We start from the raw sequence: 14,337 nt of genomic DNA, 5'->3' as shown, positions 1-14,337 counted from the left end.
GAGCTATCTGATCTTTGTTAAGCCCTTTAATCTCAGAGGAAATCTTGTTTCTTGTACAGAACTCCACTGCTCAGTGCCACAAAGCCCAGGCCATGATCTTTCCATTGTGAAATAAATGGCCTCCAAGCCTTCAGTGCTTTGCCATTCCAATGGGACACCTTTCTCACCTTTTCAAGGGCTTCATTCTCATGAGAAAACAGTGTGCAATAATGTCTAGATATATTGAACACAATGCATTTGCTAGAATCTTATCAATAGGATTCCATCTAGGTTAGGGTCAGATCCTTGCTGTACCCACCTTTATGTAAGCAAGTTCATTACCAGTTTGGGTAGCTTAAGAATAGACTCAAGCTGGGTGGTGGTGGCATATGCCTTTAATCCCAGCACTCGGGAGGCAGAGGCAGGTGGATCTCTGTGAGTTTGAGACCAGCCTGAGCTACAAGAGCTAGTTCCAGGATAACCACCAAAGCCACAGAGAAACTCTGTCTCGAAAAAGAAAAAAAGAATGGATTCCATAGTGTGTGCTGACTCAAACCTACTAGAAATTTGTCTTGCTAACCTTATTCGCACTGGAAGCCACCAAATTTCACATACTGGTAGGAACTCTGATGTCCTCATTACCTGCCTCTGGGTTGATCAACCCCTCCTTCCTAAGAGGAAACATGCACCTGGCAGAGGAAGCATGCAGGCTTTTCCATGTCTTGGAGGACCACTTCTTCTGTTCTTCCTGCCTATTGCTCTAAGCTGGTCACATGACCTCCATAGACTGTCAGGAGCTTTGGGGCCTCATCTGCCTATGAACCAGAACAGACAGGATGTGCTTGCTGAGTTGGGAACAACTGGTGACTCTGCTACCTCATCACGAGTTTGTGATAGAGATGGATGAGTCAATTGATGTAGTGACATTGTACAGTTATCACAAGTGGGCATGTCTTGCCATAGTGTCTGTACCACTTTTCCAAAGATGAGGGAGTTGGGGGTTGGCTAAGGTTAAGTGGCTGGAAGGTGATGAATTTGGTCACATCTGTGTTGCATCGAGTATCACTGTTTGGGGGTCACATTTCAATAATGTTGACTGTGAAAACGAACGAACTTCCTTCCAGGCCCAGAGGACCATGGAGGTAAAATGGAGTTCAAGCATGAGCCGTTGCCATGGAGAGCAAATTGCCTCAAAGTATTTCCATTTGCTTTTCTACAAAAGGGAGATTTTCACCATCATGAAAGCTAAAGCCGGTTTAAAGATCTATGGAGTCTCATGAAGTTTAAAATGCTTTGCTGTGTTTTTTAATGTACGTAGCATACACCCTAGCACATGGTGAGGGCTTAATAAGCATTGAGTTCCTCTTGTCATTTTGTGATTTATGACATACTGACATAAAGCATATAAAAAAAATCCATGTTAGCGTTGCTGCCCTGAGGCTGCAAGCATCACGCCAGATCTTGCACAGCGCTCGCAGTCCACGCAGCATGCTGTCAGTCAGTGTGAGCCCCCTCCATAGTCACTCCATCTCTTCCCTGTTTCACTTACTCCCTTTGTGAGCACTTGCCTCGTGTCTCCAGGTGGAGCTCAGACAATCAAGGTGACAGATGGCAGGGGTTGAAGGTGGAGCACATTCCCTTTGCCAGCCCACTCCATATGATTTTCTGTGCTGGTCCGGTTTTTATGGAAGTCTTTTGCAGGAGTAATGGCCCTCATAGTGTTGTACATATGTGTTCTCTAGTCTCAAGATCTATTTCTGTTGACAAGGAAGAATGCGTTACTGTGAGTGGAGTTGATAGCGGTGTGAAGCATGCTTTCTTTGTTGTTCTGGCATGCTGGTTTAAAAGCTCTCTGTTTGCAGCAGCACTTTCTTCTTGTCAGGGCAAACACAGTAAATGATAGTGTTGATTAAAGCCCCACGGGTCTGTGGGTGGGAAGGTCCTGGCTGCTGCGCAAGCTGAGGGAGTGGGATGTCCATCCAGGGACAGTCCTTCCAAGGATGCCAGTTCCCACTGACCTTCATGTGTCATGCTCAATGCCCTAGACTTGACATTGCTGCTGAGGTCATTGGAGGAGGGGTCACAGATAAGACAGTAAGACAGACTCCTCTTATCTCTCTATGTTGTCAGAGACTTGGTTTATTTTTGGTGAGTTATATTTGTTCAATTCCACCTATTTAGTGTGAGTGAGAATTATAACCCTTCCCCCATAGCATTTTTCTTTTGCTTTAAACAAATCTGTATAGAAAGTAATTGGCTTCATTATGGAATATTCATAACTTGTTTTCTTTGGTCTTCCTTTCCTCTCCTCACTCATCTGCCTCTGTCCTCTCCCTCCCACACCCCCGTACGCCGGTAGTGTTATCTACACTTTGCTGTCCTTTGGGCTTCATTGCTCTCTTTCTTCCGACAAACTCAGAATCTCCCCAGGGATTCCCATGCATACACAGGGCACAGAGATATCCAGGCAGTCAGGGTCTAGGACAGTCAATGGACAGGGCAGTAGCAGAACCAATCTACCATCCATGCAGAGGATCCCTGCTGTTCCCATGGGCTACTGCAGTCGGTGCCGTGCATTCTATTAACTGGATTTGCACTTTCCCCAGAGACTATAAGGTGATTACATCTCCATGAAAGAGGAGGCAGCTTAGAAGAAACCTGTGCCATAAAGAGAGGCATACGTAGTCTGGTTGGTCCTTGCTGTGCTGTCTCCAACTGAGCACAAAAGAATCAGTGAGATTTGCACTGAGGTTTGAGGGTCTTCCTGTTGTCATGGTGACATGGCAGGGAATCATTTATCTGGGAGACTTCAAGCTTGAAAGGGTCTAGGTAAAGGTTGGAATAGTCTGTGATACAGTCAGGCACCAGAGGCTGGCCCGCTAAGAGATCAGGACAACTTCCTAATACACAGCAGCATCCAGGCTTAGGCTGGGTCCCATCTCAAGTCTCAGACACTGTTAAGTTAACAAGAGGCTGTATTCACAAGCATCAGGAGGTTTGAGCCACAGCCATGATGACACCCTCAGAGGATGAAGAAAAGGGTTTTAGTTTCTATTGGTTACATTTGCAGACAAAGTAATATGTTTTGGGACATGCAAATGTGGATTTCTTCTTAATGTGCACACCTCCAAAGTGATGTTCTTTGTAGAAGTCATTTTCAGCTGTTTAAATTAAGTAGGTGGTGTCTAAGTTAGCATGTGAACGGAGGGTCCCTGTGCCTCTGGGTGTTATGGAGTCACAGAAGCAAAGTGTTGCTGATGTTGAACTTCCTTTCTGGGATGGATTAGGGTCAAATTGTTCTGCACAAAGCCAAGGTTGGAGAGTAAATGGGCGATGTAAGGAGGAGCGGACCTTGGTAGATGGAGAATAGACTGGAAAATTGTGGCCTATGCATACTCTGTGACTCTGCCAAACTATGCATTTGGTTACCACTAAGCTTCTAGAACAGTCCAGACCTTCCTTATACATGGGGTTGAGGATACCATGAGTACTTTTTACAGATGAAATGCATGTTTAAGGGAAGTTTTAAAGAAAACACATTTTATGTTATTTCATTGGAAATCACAGTGGGCTTGTTTTGAGATTCTATGGTATTATTCTTAATATTCTGAATATATGTAAATGAACATGAACCTGAGTCTGTACACTGATGGTCTTAGTTGGATATGATTTAAAAAAAAAGTGTTGGCTCTCCTTAAAAAAAGTGGCTCATGCCAATTATCCTAGCACTTGGGAGATAAGATGGAGGCTGTAAGTTCAAAGCCTGCCTGGTTTGTGTAGCAAGTTCCAGGTCAGTACGGGCTACAGAGTGAGACTCTGGTCTTCAATAAGGAATGTCCATCAAACAAATCTGCAAGGACAGCTTTAAAGATATTGTTAGCAGAGCCTATACACCTAGTTCCCCATGGAGCACTCTGTGACTGGTGTTTTAAACTGACTTCTTGCCACAGTATAGGAGGCAGATTTTTGTAATTTTTGCTTTACAAGTACTGTGCTATGGACTGGTTACTGGTTCTTCCTCTTCTGCCTGTTTACATCTTGGAATCCTGACCCCTTAATAGGATAGTGTTGGGAGGTGACTGGGCTGAGATGAACTCATGAAGATGAACCCCGAGATAGAATTAGTGGCCGTACAAGAGGAACGAGACATCAGAGTTCCTGCACTGTCTTCCCTCTTCATGCCCGCCATCTCTCCTGTCTGTGTGTTCCCTCTAGTCTGTTGTTTCTTCCTGTCATACGGCCCAAGTTGATGAAGACATGTGTGGGCCCAGGATTGCAAGATTGAAAAGTCTTTCTGATGTCCTAAGTCAGTTATGTCCTAATTGTTATGATTTGGATATGAAATTCCCCTACTAGCTCATAAACTTGAACACTGTTCATAGCAAGAGATGATGCTAGTGAAAGGGAGTCAGAGACCATGACTGTTACTTCCTGGTTAATAATGGATGGTTGTATATTTGAAGAAATTGCCCCTTCAAGGTGTCATCAGCACTCACTGAGAGGTGTTGACAATAGCCATTCCACAGAGGTGGAGCATCATCACAGGAAGAGGTTGTCACAGGCACTGCTAGTGCCATCCGTTCCTCAGGAGATAATGCAATGTTTCAGTGTGGTCTCCCTTTTAGAGAACTGCTGGCTGATAGGCCAAAAAAAAATGCAACCATTCTTTGCTTTTATTTATGAAACAAGAAGACCAATGCCACCCAGGCCCTAAAAGTGGACGATTTTCTCCAGTGGCTCTGACAGTCTCCTTAAGGAACTAGGAATAAATATTTTATATATGGTCTCAGTTAAAAGAAAAAAGCCTGCCCTAACATTTCCAGCAGCTCTAAGCTCCTTTGAAATTCTGACTGTGAGCAAGCAAATAAAATGCGCAGATGAGCACACTGTGGACTGTGTGCAACATGAACGTTGGTGTGGTGGGGGTGGGGTGATCGGAATTTCAGGCACTGACAGCAGCAGGTTGTGTAACAATGCTGAAAAATGTCAGCGGTTCCCAAGCCTCAGATGAGTCTGGTTGTTGTTCTGTTCCCCCAAACTCCCCCATCAACCCCCTGCTCGCTTCTGCCTTAACCACACCCCCCCTCGCCGACAAGAGTGTACCTGCCCAGACCGGAAGGCCCACCCTGAGTCTGGACACACCTCACCCCGTCCACTCTCTGCCCTCTGTCCTGCTGAGGGTGCCCGAGCCTCAGGTGAGTCTGGACTTGCTCTGTTTCCCAACCTCCCCCATCAACCCCTGCTCACTTCTGCCTGAAACCCGCCCCTTGGACAAGAGTGGACCTGCCCAGACGGGGAAGGCCCACCCTGAATCCAGACACACATCATCCTTGTCCACCCACCACCCTCTGCCATCTGGTTGCCACCAGAGCCTGAGCCCTCCACCTGCTACCTGAGAGAAGGAGAGACCCCCACCTGCACTCACCGGAAGAAGGGATAGGAAGAAGACAGAGTAAGAACACACTCAACAACAGAAAGACCAATATGACACCACCAGAATCTAGGGACTCCACACCAGCAAGACCTGAAAAGCCCAACACAGAGGATGAAGAAGAGAAGGACCTCAAAAATTATCTTAGGAAGATAATAGAGTCCTTTAAAGAGGAAACAAGAAAATCCCTTAAAGAAATAGAAGAAAAAACAAGCAAAAAATTACATGAGATGGAGGAAAAGACAAACCAAAAAATTCAAGAAGTAAACAAATCTCTTAAAGAATCTAAAGAAAGCCAAGAAAAAACAACCAAACAAGTGAAGGAAGCACTCGAAACAGTTCAAGGCATGAAAGCTGAAATAGAAACAATAAAGAAAACACAGAATGAGGCCATGCTGGAAATAGAAAGGTTGGATAAACGATCAGGAACTAAAGATGTAAGTATAACCAATAGAATTCAAGAGATGGAAGAGAAAACCTCAGTTGTTGAAGAAATCTCTAGAGAATATACAGTCATTGACCAAAGAAAATGTCAAGTCCAACAAATCCTTAACACAAAATATCCAGGAAATATGGGACACTGTGAAAAGGCTGAACCTAAGAATAATAGGTATAGAAGAAGGTAAAGAAATATAGCTCAAAGGAACAGAAAACATATTCAACAAAATCATAGAAGAAAACTTCCCCAACCTACAGAAGGATATGCCTATGAAAGTACAAGAAGCTTACAGAACACCAAACAGACTAGACCACAAAATGAAGTCGCCTCCACACCTAATAATCAAAACACCAAACCTACAGAATAAAGAGAAAATATTAAGAGCAGCAAAGAAAAAATGCCAAGTAACATATAAAGGCAGACCTATCAGAATCATACCCGACTTCTCAATATAAACTTTAAAAGCCAGAAGGTCCTGGATAGATATCCTACAAACACTAAGGGAGCATGGATGCCAACCCAGACTACTGTACCCAGCAAAACTTTCAACCACTATAGATGGAGAAAACAAGATATTCCATCACAAAACCAGACTTAAACAATACATATCCACAAATCCAGCACTACAGAAAGTTCTAGAAGGAAAACTCCAACCCAACGAAGATAACTACACTCTCAAAAACATAGGCATTAGATAATCCGATTTTACAAAACATGAAAAGAAACAGGAGGGGGAAATCCACACACAATGACACCACCAACAATAAATCCAAAACAAACAAGAACCAACAATCAATGGACATTAATATCCCTCAATGTCAATGGTCTTAACCTGCCCATAAAAAGATACAGGCTAACAGAATGGGTCCGAAGACAGAATCCATCCTTCTGCTGTATACAAGAAACACACCTCAACTTCAACGATAGGTGTTACCTCAGAGTATAGGGTTGGGAAAAGATTTTCCAATCAAATGGGTCCAAGAAACAAGCTGGTGTAGCAATCCTAATATATAACAAATTAGACTTCAAACTAAAAATCAATGAAAAGAGATGAAGGGCATTTCATACTCATCACAGGAAAATTCCATCAAGATGAAGTTTTAATCCTGAACATCTATGCCCCAAATATGAAGCCACCCACATCTGTAAAAGAAACATTACTAAAGCTCAAACCACACATAAAACCACAAAACTTATAGTAGGAGACTTCAACATCCTGCTTTCACCACTATACAGGACCACCAGACAGAAACTTAACAAAGAAACAAAGGATCTAATAGAAGTTATGACCCAATTGGGATTAACAGATATCTATAGAACATTCCATCCGAACACAAAAGAATATACCTTCTTCTCAGCGCCACATGGCACCTTCTCTAAATTGACCACATAGTTGACAACAAAACAAACCTTCACAGATGCAAAAGAATTGAAATAACTCCCTGTATCTTATCAGATCACCACGCTTTAAAGCTAGAATTCAACAACAACACGAATTACAGAAAACCTACAAACTCGTGGATATTGAATAACACCCAATTGCACCATTCCTGGGTTGAGGAAGAAATAAAAAAAGAAACTAAAGACTTCCTAGAATTCAATGAGAATGTACACACAACATACCCAAACTTATGGGACACTTTGAAAGCAGTGCTAAGAGGAAAGTTCATAGCACTAAATGCCCACATGAAGAAAATGGAGAATAGTCACATGAGAGAATTGACAGAACAACTCAAAACTTTAGAGCAAAAAGAAGCAAACTCACCACGGAGGAGTAGATGCCAGGAAATAATCAAACTGAGGGTTGAAATCAATAAAGTAGAAACTAGGAAAACATCAAAGAATCAATGAAACAAAAAGTTGGTTCTTTGAGAAGATCAACATGATAGACAAACCTCTATCCAAACTAACCAAAAGACAGAGAGAGAGAACGCTAATTAACAAAATCAGAAACGAAAAGGGGGATATAACAGACACTGAGGAAATCCAGAGAATTATCAGGTCATACTTTGAAAACCTGTACTCCACAAAATTCGAAAACCTAAAGGAAATGGACAATTTCCTGGATAAATATCCCTTACCAAAATTAAACCAAGAACAGATAAGCAGTTTAAATAGACTTATAATTCCTCATGAAATAGAAGCAGTCATCAAAAGCTTTCCAACCAAAACAAGCCCAGGGCCAGATTGCTTCACTGTATAATTCTACCAGAAATTCAAACAAGAGCTAATACCAGTACTCCTCAAATTGTTCCACACAATAGAAGCAGAAGGGACATTGCCAAACTCTTTTTATGAGGCTACAATCACTTTGATACCCAAGCCACACAAAGACACAACTAAAAAAGAGAACTACAGACCAATATCCCTCATGAACATTGATGCAAAAATACTCAACAAAATATTGGCAAATTGAATCCAACAACACATCAGAAAAATCATCCACCATGATCAAGTAGGCTTCATCCCAGGGATGCAAAAATGGTTCAACATATGAAAATCCATCAATGTAATCCACCATATAAACAAACTGAAAAAGAAAAACCACATGATCATCTCACTAGACGCTGAAAAAGCCTTTGACAACATCCAACATCCCTTCATGATAAAGATCTTGGAGAGAACAGGAATAACAGGAACACATCTAAACATGATAAAATCAATATACAGCAAACCAACAGCCAACATCAAACTAAATGTAGAGAAACTCAAAGCGATTCATCTAAAATCAGGAACAAGACAAGGCTGTCCACTCTCTCCAGATCTCTTCAATATTGTACTTGAAGTTCTAGCTAGAGCAATAAGACAAGAAAAGGAGATCAAGGGGGTACAAATTGGAAAGGAAGAAGTCAAACTTTCACTATTTGCAGATGATATGATAGTCTACATAAGTGACCTGAAAAACTCTACCAGGGAACTCCTACAGCTGATAAACACGTTCAGCAATGTAGCAGGATACAAAATTAACTCAAAAATATCAGTAGCCCTACTATATACAGATGATAAATCCAATGAGAAAGAAATCAGAGGAACATCACCCTTCACAATATCCACAAGCAACATAAAATACCTTGGGGTAGTGCTAACAAAATAGTGAATGACCTGTACACTAAGAACTTTGAGTCTTTAAAGAAAGAAATTAAAGAAGATACCAGAAAATGGAAAGATCTCCCATGCTCTTGGATAGGTAGAATCAACATAATAAAAATGACAATCTTGCCAAAAGTAACCTACAGAGTCAATGCAATCCCCATCAAAATCCCAACACAGTTCTTAACACACCTTGAAAGAACAATTCTCAACTTTATATGGAAAAACAAAAAAAACCAGGATAGCTAAAACAACACTGTACAATAAAGGATCTTCTGGAGGCATCACCATCCCTGACTTCAAGCTCTATTATAGAGCCATAGATCTGAAAACAGCTTGGTATTGGCACAAAAATAGACAGATCAATGGAATCAAACTGAAAACCCTGATATTACCTCACACACCTATGAAACCTTATCTTTGACAAAGATGCTAAATCTATACAATGGAAAAAGAAAGCATCTTCAAGAAATGGTGCTGGCGCAACTGGATTCGGACATGCAGAAGATTGCAGATAGATCCATATCTGTCACCATGCACAAAACTTAAGTGCAAATGAATTAAAGATCTCACCATAAATCCAGCCACTCTGAATCTTCTAGAAGATAAAGTGGGAGATACCCTTGAACAAATTGGCACAGGAGATCACTTCCTGAACATTACACCAGTAGCACAGACATTGGGATCTTCAAATAATAAATGGGACCGCCTGAAACTGAGAAGCTTCTGTAAGGCAAAGGACAGTCAGTAAGATAAAACGACAGCCCAAAGAATGGGAAAAGATCTTCACCAACCCCACATCTGACAGAGGGCTGATCTTCAAAATATACAATGAACTCAAGAAGCTAGCCACCAAAACATCAAACAATGAAATTAAAAAGTGGGGTGCAGAACTAAATAGAGAATTCTCAACAGAGGAATCGGAAATGGCTTAAAGACACCGAAGAAAGTGCTCAAAATCATTGGCCATCAGAGAAATGCAACTCAAAACAACTCTGAGGTACCACCTCACACCTGTCAGAATGGCTAAAATAAAAAATACCAATGACAATCTATGGTGGAGAGGATGTGGAGAAAAAGGAACACTCCTCCATTGATGGTGGGAGTGCAAACTTCTAAGACCACTTTGGAAATCAGTATGGCGGTTGCTCAGCAAAATGGGAATCAGTCTACCTCTAGATCCAGCAATTCCTCTCTTGGGTATATACCCAAATAATGCATGTTCATACAGCAAGGACATATGTTCAGCCATGTTCATAGCAGCATTGTTTGTAATAGCCAGAACCTGGAAGCAACCTAGATGCCCCTCAACTGAAGAATGGATAGAGAAAATGTGGTACATTTATACAATGGAGTACTACTCAGCAGAAAAAACAATGGAATCTTGAAATTCACAGGCAAATGGATGATACTCAAAGAAACCATCCTGAGTGAGGTAACCCAGTCACAAATATATAAACATGGTATGTACTCACTCTTATATGAATTTTAGACGTAGAGCAAAGGATTACCAGCCTACAATCCTTTTCACCAAAGAAACTAGGAAACATGAAGTACTCTAAGGGAAAAATGCATGGATCCCAGGAATGGGAAGGGGCAGGAACTCCTGAGTTTATTGGGAGCATGAAGGTAGGGAGAGGGAGCTGCCAGAATGAGAGGAGGAGAAGAGGAGAGGAGGAAATAGAGGAGCAGAAAAATTGAGTTGGGGGAAGAATAGAGGAGAGCAGATTGAGAGATACCATATTAGAGGGAGCCATTATAGGTCTGAGGAGAGATCTGGCGCTAGGGAGATTTCCAGAGACCTACAAGGATGACACGAACTGACAATCCAGGCAATGGTGGAGAGGATAACCTAAATGCCCTTCCCGTAAAATGAAATTGATGACTACTTTTTATGCCATCCTAGCACCCTCATCCAGTGGCTGATGGAAGCAGAGGCAGACATCCACAGATATACACTAAACTGAACTCTGGAACTTAGTTGCAGAGAGGGAGGAATGAAGATCGAAGGGGTCGGTACCAGGCTGGTAAAACCCACAGAAACAGCTGGCCTGAACAAGGGGGAGCACATGGACCCCAGACTGCTGTCTGGGAGGCCAGTACAGGACTGATCCAGACCCCTGAACATGGATGTCATTGAGGAGGCCTCTGCACTCTATGGGGCCCCTGGTAGTGGATTAGTATTTTTCCCTGGTGTAAGAAGGGATTTTGAGAGACCATCCCACGTGAAGGGATGCACTCTTGGCCTGGACACATGGGAAAGGGCCTACGCACAGCCCAGGATGATGTGGTGGACTTTGGGGAGCCCCCTTGAGGGCCCCACCCTGCCTGGGGAATTGAGGGTGGATGGGGTGGGAGGGGTAGGTCGGGGGTGGGGGAGGAAGGATAGGGGTGGGAGGAGGGAGAGAGAGAAGGGATTGATACATGAAATATGCTTGTTCCTAATTTGAACTAATAAAAAATAATAAAAAAAACAATGTAGCAAAATATGCCAGAAAGCTGAGGGGGAGGAGTCTACATCACTGTAGAAGGCATGTAGAATTCTATCCTTACTCCAAGGGAGTTCTTTTTACTTATTCTTGCCTTCTGTCTTTTACTGTAGCCACTTCTCGAGAGTCCTGTAGGGACACTATGTGGTCCATTGTCTCTGTTCAACATTGTCCTCCTGACTGACTCAACACTTTTCTTTTCTTTTTTATTTTTTTGCATACTCCCTTACAGTCAGAGACTATCACTACAGACAAGGTCCCTTGAATCTCACCATCTCAAGAAGTGGTGGAAGAATGAACACAATGGCCATTGTTTCAGGACTAAGGGTTCAGAAAGTGAACATGGATTTACTCAAAATCATATGTTCTGGTGAGGGTCCATCTAGAGTGAATGCAGTGGTTGGATCAGGGTGTATATAACAGTCCATAGCATAGCAGCAGGAGAGAGAGCATAGACTGGGGACTTCATGAGCAAGGGATTATCATGATAAAGTTAATTAAGGTGGGAAGCCTCACTTTGGTCGTGAGCAGCACCTGGAGGCCCTAGACTAGAAAACAAGAGAAAATGAGCTAAGCACCAGTGTTCATCATTCCCTGCATCCTGAATGCAGATGCAATGTCATCAGCTGCCCTGAGTGTCTGATACCATGACTTCCCATCAGCACACTGCTCTAGGTGTCTTTTACCTTCCTCTTTAGCAAAATCCACCTTCATTTTATCCCTTTTGAGAGGGCTATTATTCTGACCAATAGTGCTTTTGGAAGTAAATCCAGCACTCTTATTCCCAGCCAGACACCTGGGATTGGTCCCCAGGAGACTCTTCATTTCAGAGCGGGTTGTAGGTCCCAAACTCTTCCAGGATCAGCTATGCACTGAGAATTGCTCATGACTCTCTTGTAAACCCCTTAGCAGATTGACTTATGCATACCCTTTTGTGGTTTCCCGGGGTCCCTGACCCATAGCAGACCTTGAGTTGAGGCTTAGAACTCCGTTATTTTATTTGGGAAGGGGTTGTGGGCAGCTCTGTGAGGGTAGGGAGATGTGGTTTGGGGCGGAAAGACATGAGACTCTGCTGTGAAAGGCAGGGCAGAAGTAGTGTTGGGGTCTTGTGAAAGAATTCAAGAGGCTGCCTTGTCTCAGCAGACGAGGGGAGTAAGGTTGGGTGTTGATTGGCAAACTGCACTGTCCTTTGTTAAGAGCTGCTTTGGGCTCACAAAAAGACAAACATGATATGTACTCACTCATATGTGGATTTTAGACATAGAGTAAATCAGCCTACAATCCACACTGCCAGAGAAACTAGTAAACAAAGAGGACAAACAACATTGTCCCCTGGAGAAGGGGAAAGGGTCATGATCTCCTGAGCAAATTGAGAGCATGGGAAGAGGGAGAAGGGAGCTACGAGAATGAGAAGGAAAGAAGAGGAAGGATGCAGAGGTCATGAGGGAACAGAAAGGTTGAGTCAGGTGAAAGAAAGGATATGTGATAGGTAGGGTTTTAGTTGGGGGGGTGGTAGGGGAGGACAGGAGGGAGAAGGGAACTGGGATTGTCATGTAATTCAATCTTGTTTCTAATTCAAATAAAAAATGATAAAAAAGATCTGCTGTGGGGATCCTTATTTCCTGCTACTTCTCTGGGTGGTGGCACCCCAAAAGCCAAAATAATAAAACTGCACACAACGCTCTGCTGTCTCTCAGGCTATAAATCTTGTAGGAGAAACATGGAAATTCTTTTTTTAAAAAAATTCTTCTCTCATACAATACATCCCAACTATAGTTTCCCCTCCCATCACTCCTCCAAGTTCTCCTCCACTTCCCTGCTTCTCCAGAGCCACTCCTTTGTTTCCCTTCAGAAAAGAGCAGGCCACCCAGGGATAGTCTTACATAGGGAAAACTTTCTGCAGATCAAACCCAGGTGTATCTAGGGGACAGGGCAGTTTTCCCACCTGTCTGCTAATCCAGGCACATTTCTGCCATCTGTGTCCACTTTTTCTTTCATGGATAATTCTTTATGTGATTTGACTTTGTTGCCAATCTTTATCTATCTATCTATCTATCTATCTATCTATCCATCCATCAATCCATATATCAATATCTGTCTTATCTATATCTATTTATCTATAATCTATCATCTACCTATATCTATCTATAATCTATCTATCATCTACCTATACCTATAATCTGTCTATCTATCTATCTATCTATCTATCTATCTATCTATCTATCTATCTATCTATCTATCTACCTATCTAATGTCTCTCTCTCTCTGTGTATAGATAGGGTATAATGGTTAAGACTGACTCTGACAGGCTCTAGAATCACCTAGTAGACAAATCTCTGGACATGTCTGTGAATCAGATTCTAGACTAAGTTATCTAGGGTGAGAAGCCCCACCCTAACTGTGAGTGCCATCATTCAAAGGGCAGAGTCCCAGGTGAATGGAAAGGAAAAAGAGAGTTGAGTACCAGCACTCCCTGTTCATTGCTTCCTGATTGGATGTCATGTGACCAGCTGTCTGTCTCACTTTCTCGCTGCTGTACCTTCCCCACTTCAATGGGTTATATCCCTTTAGATCCTTTCTTCCTTAAGATCTAGTGGATCTTAGGAAAGGTTCCTTTCATGTATTTTGTCCCAATGGTGATAAAAGTACTACCTAAGGGTTGCACCATGAAGATGATTAAGTGGCATTTGCTCCAAAACCATGGAGAAAAAGGCACTCACATTTACCACATTCTTACCATGGAACAGACAGCTTTCACTTTTCAGTGACTTTGGGTAGCCCTCACAACGACCATAGGAACAAACAGAAGCTCAGGAAACTGCAGTGTTCTCCCCAGGATGAAGAGGTGAAGGTGAGGAGGGGCCATCAGAACCTGGTCTGTGGTAGGACAGATATCCATAATTACTGAA

Source organism: Cricetulus griseus, chromosome 7 (genome assembly GCF_003668045.3).
Source record: "Cricetulus griseus strain 17A/GY chromosome 7, alternate assembly CriGri-PICRH-1.0, whole genome shotgun sequence".
NCBI lineage: Eukaryota > Metazoa > Chordata > Mammalia > Rodentia > Cricetidae > Cricetulus > Cricetulus griseus.
Note: the sequence above shows the minus strand (reverse complement) of the source record.